The sequence below is a fragment of the Patella vulgata genome, chromosome 5, assembly GCF_932274485.2.
Source record: "Patella vulgata chromosome 5, xgPatVulg1.2, whole genome shotgun sequence".
NCBI classification, from domain to species: Eukaryota; Metazoa; Mollusca; class Gastropoda; family Patellidae; genus Patella; species Patella vulgata.
The window spans coordinates 21,383,402-21,391,839 of NC_065883.2; positions in this window are offsets into that span (position 1 = coordinate 21,383,402).

Genomic DNA, 8,438 nt, shown 5'->3' on the forward strand with positions numbered 1-8,438 from the left:
ATTTTAAAATTATAAATCCAATTTTAAAATTATCAATCCAATTTTAAAATTATCAATCCAATTTTAAAATTATCAATCCAATTTTAAAATTATAAATCCAATTTTAAAATTATAAATTCAATTTTAAAATAATAAATCCAATTTACGAAATAATAAACTAAGTTACAGAATTCTAAACTATTTACAGAATTATAAACTAATTTACAGAATTATAAACTAATTACAAAAAACTATAAACTAATTACAAAAAACTATAAACTAATTTGCAAAATTATAAATTAATTTACAAAATTATAAATTAATTTACAAAATTATAAATTAATTTACAAAATTATAAATTAATTTACAAAATTATAAATTAATTTACAAAATTATAAATTAATTTACAAAATTATAAATTAATTTACAAAATTATAAATTAATTTACAAAATTATAAATCAATTAAAAAAATTATAAATCAATTTAAAAAATTATAAATTAATTTACAAATTTAAAAATTAATTTACAAAATTATAAATTAATTTACAAAATTAGAAATTAATTTACAAAATTATAAATTAATTTACAAAATCAAAAATTAACTTACAAAAATTATAAATTATAAATCAAATTACAAAATTATAAATTAATTTACAAATTTAAAAATTAATTTACAAAATTATAAATTAATTTACAAAATTATAAATTAATTTACAAAATTATAAATTAATTTACAAAATTATAAATTAATTTACAAAATCAAAAATTAACTTACAAAAATTAATTTACAAAATTAATAATTAACTAACAAAAATTAATTTACAAAATTAAATATTAATTTACAACATTAAATACCAATTACAAATTAATTTACAAAATTAAAAATTAATTTTTAAACTTAAAAAAATAATTTACAAAATTAAAAAATAATTTACAAAATTAAAAAATAATTTACAAAATTAAATTAAAAAATAATTTAAAAAATTAAAAAATAATTAATTTTTTTTTTTAAATTAAAAAAATAATTTAAAAAATAATTTGAAAATTTTAAAAAAAAATAATTTGCAAAATTAAAGGGACATTATGTGAGACTAGATAAAGACTTGACAGTTCTCGCTATAATTTAAAAAACTAAAAAATAATTTAAAAAATTAAAAAATAATTTAAAAAATTAAAAAATAATTTAAAAAATTAAAAAATAATTTAAAAAATTAAAAAATAATTAAATTTTTTTTTTTAAATTAAAAAAATAATTTAAAAAATAATTTGAAAATTTAAAAAAAAAATAATTTGCAAAATTAAAGGGGCATTATGTGAGACTAGATAAAGACTTGACAGTTCTCGCTATAATTTAAAAAATTAAAAAATAATTTAAAAAATTAAAAAATAATTTAAAAAATTAAAAAATAATTTAAAAAATTAAAAAATAATTTAAAAAATTAAAAAATAATTTAAAAAATTAAAAAATAAGATAAAGACTTGACAGTTAAAAACAATAGATAACGTAAATAAAATATGCTGAAAATTTTAGTCAAAGTGCTCAACTCTGAATCGAGATGTTTGCTTTTGAATTTAAGCTAGCCTCGATCATCATTACTAAAGTCGGTACGATTATACACTTTAACATTTAATTATACTTCACAAATTGTATTCCAATCCGCTATAATTTAAAAAATTAATTAAGAAAATAAAAAAATTAATTAAGAAAATAAAAAATTAATTTAGAAAATTAATTTAGAAAATTAATTTAGAAAATTAATTTAGAAAATTAAAATTGAATTTAGAAAATTAAAATTGAATTTAGAAAATTAAAATTGAATTTAGAAAATTTAAATTGAATTTAGAAAATTAAAATTGAATTTAGAAAATTAAAATTGAATTTAGAAAATTAAAATTGAATTTAGAAAATTAAAATTGAATTTAGAAAATTAAAATTGAATTTAGAAAATTAAAATTGAATTTAGAAAATTAAAATTAAAATTGAATTTAGAAAATTAAAATTAAAATTGAATTTAGAAAATTAAAATTAAAATTGAATTTAGAAAATTAAAATTGAATTTAGAAAATTAAAATTGAATTTAGAAAATTAAAATTGAATTTAGAAAATTAAAATTGAATTTAGAAAATTAAAATTGAATTTAGAAAATTAAAATTGAATTTAGAAAATTAAAATTGAATTTAGAAAATTAAAATTGAATTTAGAAAATTAATTAGAAAGTAATGGGTGTGAATAATTTTTGGGATGATTGTGCCCCCCGCCCCTATCTATATGGCAGATGAGGTTTTATCAATTATTTCGATATACCTTATGCCTGACGAGAAACGTTCTGTTTAGTATACACATGGTAGATACGGTGTTCCATACAACTAAATAAACTTTTATTTCCAATAAAACTGCTATATATATACAATCAATGATGTCACTTTCCCGTTAAACGTAATTATAGTTGTAAGAGCAACTAAATATCAAATGTAAATTGGTTAAAATATAATTATTTTAACAATAAAAGCTTTATTTTATCGTAAACATTAAGTCGATAAAAAAACTTGTCGTCTGAAACCTTGTTTAATTATTTCCTTTTGTATATAGGTATTGCACCATCCCATATACTGTACTATATTAGTAGGTATAAAAGTGTATGTTATCGGGTGAGCCGTAGTTCTGTGGTAATGGCTACAGATATTAGCCTTCCTGTGAGACTGAAGCATTGGAATTATCTCGTTACTTGTCACCTGGTTACCCCAGGATACTTGTGGCGAGACACTGCAGAATTAATTCGATACTCACCTTTTATTATTTATTTCATTTTTAACAGATTTACTTATTTTCTATGCTATAACCTTTTAATTACTTATTTGTTCAATATAAGCAAACTGCTTTTCAAGATGAATAATCAATACAGTAATGAAACAAGTGTTGACACTCTTTGCAAGAAATTTTAATAGTTCGGATGATAAATTAGTATGGAAGCAGTATTTGATCAATAAAGATCGCCTGATTGCAGTTTTAGAGGACAAACCAAATTGCGAGTTGTAATCCACGTGTCACAACCAGAAGGAAGTGTCAAAAAATAATAATTACATGGCTCGAGTTTCTTTGTAAGGCTTCCTGAATAAATTATAATTATCGCTTAAAACACGGACTTTTTCTATTTTCTATTTTGTCGCATTCTCTTATCTCGTGACAGTCAATTCTTTTTATGTATAGTTCGTTTCAAAAAGATATCCCCTGATGCACATACGAGTTTTGAATCTAAAGTCCCTGAAATGCCATTTCCGGGTTGCTGTTGATGGCCTTCCAGGACGCGAGTCATCGTCAAGGCTCTCTCTGACATGCTTAAATGCTACAGCCCACTTCATAACTGTGGAAAAGGAAGGGGTATCATCCCCTAAAGTGTAGACCATGTCGGCATGTATATGTGTTGGGGCTAGTCCTTTCACTTGCAGGTACTAGAGGACTACTCCATACCAAGTTTTGTCCATTTCTGGTGATTCACTTGGTAGGTTCACAAGATGGTCTGGTACAAAGACAACATCCACAGTTGAAGTTCTTATATCTATGATTCATTCATTGATTGTACTTGTTGGTGGCAAAAGTTTGTTTCAACCCAACTGATCTATATGTTTTCAGACAGACCTCGTGCTGTGAATCTGCGCGTGAGTAGCGTGACGTATGCAATTTAGGTACACAGATTCATCATGCAAATACATATATTATATATTTGGATTTTTCTCTTCTCTTTTGGCATTGTTTGTTTACCTCAAAACATTTCTTAGACCAACATACTCACAACAGAATAAGAGTGAAAAATATTTTTTTCAAACCTGACAAGTTGACAAGGTTATTTTATACTATAGTTTTACGTGAGTAGCGTGGCGTATGCAATGTAGGTGCAATAAATCACGCAAGTACATTATTTGTGATTTTACCCTTCTATTTTGGCATTAATTCATTTAGTCGCCGGTGCATAATTTTGCGCCCGACTGCACTTATTTTGCGCCCTACTATTTTTTTTCTGGGGGAGGTGTAGTGGGTATACCCCACCCCTATCCATTTACGCTGATTATTAGTGGTCTAAAAATCGAATAATAATACCAGTTATCGCCCTCTTCTTCAATAGTAAGGTAAACGCACGTCACTGCCTGATTCTTCAAATCTTTGTAACGGATCAACAAGATCTCTGTGTTCAAATTATATATATTCGGAATAATCGTTAACATATATAGTTATTGGCTGATATCAACATTGTCTTTTAAAGAAAGCGGGCAAAATGAAATGTTGTGTGTGTGATTAAAATATAAGAAAGTGTATAGCCCATTTCCATTTTTCTTTCATAAGGAATATCTGAACACTAAACATGTTTTGATACAAATGTAATCATACCTGTTAAGAAGAAAAGCTTAGTTTCATCTTAAGCATAAGAAATTGCCTAATTGTCTCCCTTTATAAAGGTATCGCACCATCCCATACAACGTACTATATTTGTAAGTATAAAACTGTATGTTATCGGGTGAGCCGTAGTTCTGTGGTAATGGCAACCGATATCATGAGATATTAATTAGCCTTCCTATGAGACTGAAGCATTGGAATTATCTCGTTACTTGTCACCTGGTTACCCCAGGTTACTTGTGGCGGGACACTGTAGAATTAATTCGATACTCACCTTTTATTATTTATTTCATTTTTAACAGATTTACTTATTTTCTATGCTATAACCTTTTAATTACTTATTTGTTCAATATAAGCAAACTGCTTTCCAAGATGAATAATCAATACAGTAATGAAACAAGTGTTGACACTCTTTGCAAGAAATTTTAATAGTTCGGATGATAAATTAGTATGGAAGCAGTATTTGATCAATAAAGATCGCCTGATTTTCTATTTTATCGCATTCTCTTATCTCGTGACAGTCAATTCTTTTTATGTATAGTTCGTTTCAAAAAGATATCCCCTTATGCACATACGAGTTTTGAATCTAAAGTCCCTGAAATGCCATTTCCGGGTTGCTGTTGATGGCCTTCCAGGACGCGAGTCATCGTCAAGGCTCTCTCTGACATGCTTAAATGCTTCAGCCCACTTCATTACTGTGGAAAAGGAAGGGACATCATCCCCTAAAGTGTAGACCATGTCGGCATGTATATGTGTTGGGGCTAGTCCTTTCACTTGTAGGTACTAGAGGACTGCTCCATACCAAGTTTTGTCCATTTCTGGTGATTCAATTGGTAGGTTCACAAGATGGTCTGGTACAAAGACAACATCCACAGTTGAAGTTATTATGTCTATGATTCATTCATTGATTGTACTTGTTGGTGGCAAAAGTTTGTTTCAACCCAACTGATCTATATGTTTTCAGACAGACCTCGTGCTGTGAATCTGCTCGTGAGTAGCGTGACGTATGCAATTTAGGTACACAGATTCATCATGCAAATACATATATTATATATTTGGATTTTTCTCTTCTATTTTGGCATTGTTTGTTTACCTTATTAATTCATTTAGTCGGAGACCGACTGCAGTGGGCACTTATTTATAGACTGACTATTTTGCTCCCTCGGTGGAAAACATTTCTTAGACCAACATATTCACAACAGAAAAAGAGTGAAAAATATTTTTTTCAAACATGACAAGTTGACAAGGTTATTTTATACTTTAGTTTTGCGTGAGTAGCGTGGCGTATGCAATGTAGGTGCACGAAATCACGCAAATACATTATTTGTGATTTTACCCTTCTATTTTGGCATTAATTCATTTAGTCGCCGGTGCATAATTTTGCGCCCGACTGCACATTTTTTTCTGGGGGAGGTGTAGTGGGTGTACCCCCACCCCTATCCATTTACGCTGATTATTAGTGGTCTAAAAATCGAATAATAATACCAGTAATAGATTTTACCATATATTTACATGAACGAAGTGACGAGTGTGAATAATGTATTGGATAATTGTGCCCCACCCCCCACATACACACCACCCTACCCCACCCCTACAATTACAAAATTAAGCATTAATTTACAAAATTAAGCAATAATTTACAAAATTAAGCAATAATTTACAAAATTAAGCAATAATTTACAAAAATAAGCATTAATTTACAAAAATAAGCATTAATTTACAAAAATAAGCATTAATTTACAAAATTCAAAATTCAAATTAGAAATTAGAAATTATTTTTCAAAATTAAAAAATGAACAAAACTATAGTTCTTATTTGAGCTTCCTTACATGACTGAAGTGACGAGCGTGAATAATTTTTTTGGATGATTGTCCCCCCCCCCCCCTATATATGGTAGATTTGGTTTAATCAATTATTACGATATATTACTTATACCTCATAATCCGAAATTAAAAATAGAAATTACAGTTTATTTTTCAAAATGAAAAAAATACAAAGTAAGCATTAATTGACAAAATTAAGCATTACTTTACAAAATTAAGCATAAATGTACAAAATTAAGCATAAATGTACAAAATTAAGCATTACTTTACAAAATTAAGCATTACTTTACAAAATTAAGCATTACTTTACAAAATTAAGCATTACTTTACAAAATTAAGCATTAATTTACAAAATTAAGCATTAATTCACAAAATTCAAAATTAAAATTAGTTCTTATTTGAGCTTCCTTACATGGTAGATTGGGTTTTAAGATACCTTATACCTCATAATCCAAAATTAAAAATAGAAATTACAGCATGTTTTTCAAAATGAAAAAAATACAAATAGCAAATCAAAAAAAAAAAAAAAAAAAAATGCCGCGTATTCTAGCTTCTTTACATGACTATTACGATATGCCTTATACCTGACAAGGTAACGTACTATTTTGTATACACATTTTGGTAGATACGGTGTTCCATACAACTAAATAAACTAAAACTAGTTCGATTTCCAATAAAACTGCTAAGCAATCTATATATATAATCAATGATGTCACTTTCCCGTTAAACGTAATTATAGGTGTAGGAGCAACTAAATATCAAATGTAAATTGGTTAAAATAGAAGTATTTTAACAATAAAAACTTTATTTTATCGTAAACAATGTCGATAAAAAAAACTTGTGTCTGAAACCTTGTTTAATTAGTTCCCTTTGTATATAGGTATTGCACCATCCCATATACTGTACTATATTAGTAGGTATAAAAGTGTATGTTATCGGGTGAGCCGTAGTTCTGTGGTAATGGCTACAGATATTAGCCTTCCTGTGAGACTGAAGCATTGGAATTATCTCGTTACTTGTCACCTGGTTACCCCAGGATACTTGTGGCGGGACACTGCAGAATTAATTCGATACTCACCTTTTATTATTTATTTCATTTTTAACAGATTTACTTATTTTCTATACTATAAACTTTTAATTACTTATTTGTTCAATATAAGCAAACTGCTTTTCAAGATGAATAATCAATACAGTAATGGCTACAGATATTAGCCTTCCTATGAGACTGAAGCATTGGAATTATCTCGTTACTTGTCTCCTGGTTACCCCAGGTTACGGGTGGCGGGAAACTACAGAATTAATTCGACACTCACCTTTTATTATTAATTGCCAATAGATCAATCGACAATTTTCATAAATTTGAACATGTACAACATTTAATAACTATAGTATGGCGTCTAAATTATTATCAATCATTAAGATTTGTCATATACCTCACATTAATTCATCTTTAAACATTTAGTAGAAAATAAACCTGTGGTCTGAACCCGTGCGTAATTACTTCCCTTGTCATAAAAATATTGCACCATCCCATACAATGTAATATATTAGTAGGTATAAAACTGTATGTTATCGGGTGAGCCGTAGTTCTGTGGTAATGGCTACAGATATTAGCCTTCCTGTGAGACTGAAGCATTGGAATTATCTCGTTACTTGTCTCCTGGTTACCCCAGGTTACGGGTGGCGGGAAACTACAGAATTAATTCGACACTCACCTTTTATTATTTTCTTCATTATTAACAGATTTATTTCTGTTCAAGTCAATAACCTTTTCATAACTTACTCTTCCTATCAAGATGGATGATCATTACCATAATGTAACAAGTGCTGAGACTTGAAGTATACGTCATGTAACGCTTTGATTTTGAAATAGAAAATTCCCATAGATAAATGTTTGAATCATGCCAAAAAGGGGAAAAAAAGTATAGTTGAAAACTTAATTTATGTTACCAAATATTTACATGAGTGAAGTGACTACTGCGAATAATTTATTCGCCCCAACCCACCCCACCCGCAAAAATAATTCTGTTCTTTCTTCGAGGGGTTCCCGATCGCCATCAGACTTATGATTCATGCCAAAAAAGGAAGAATTTATAAATATTTTAAAAACTAATAGATTTTACCATATATTTACATGAACGAAGTAACGAGTGTGAATAATGTATTGGATAATTGTGCCCCCCACCCCCACATACACACCACCCTACCCCACCCCTATCATTCCGCCCGTCGATAGTGGTGGTAG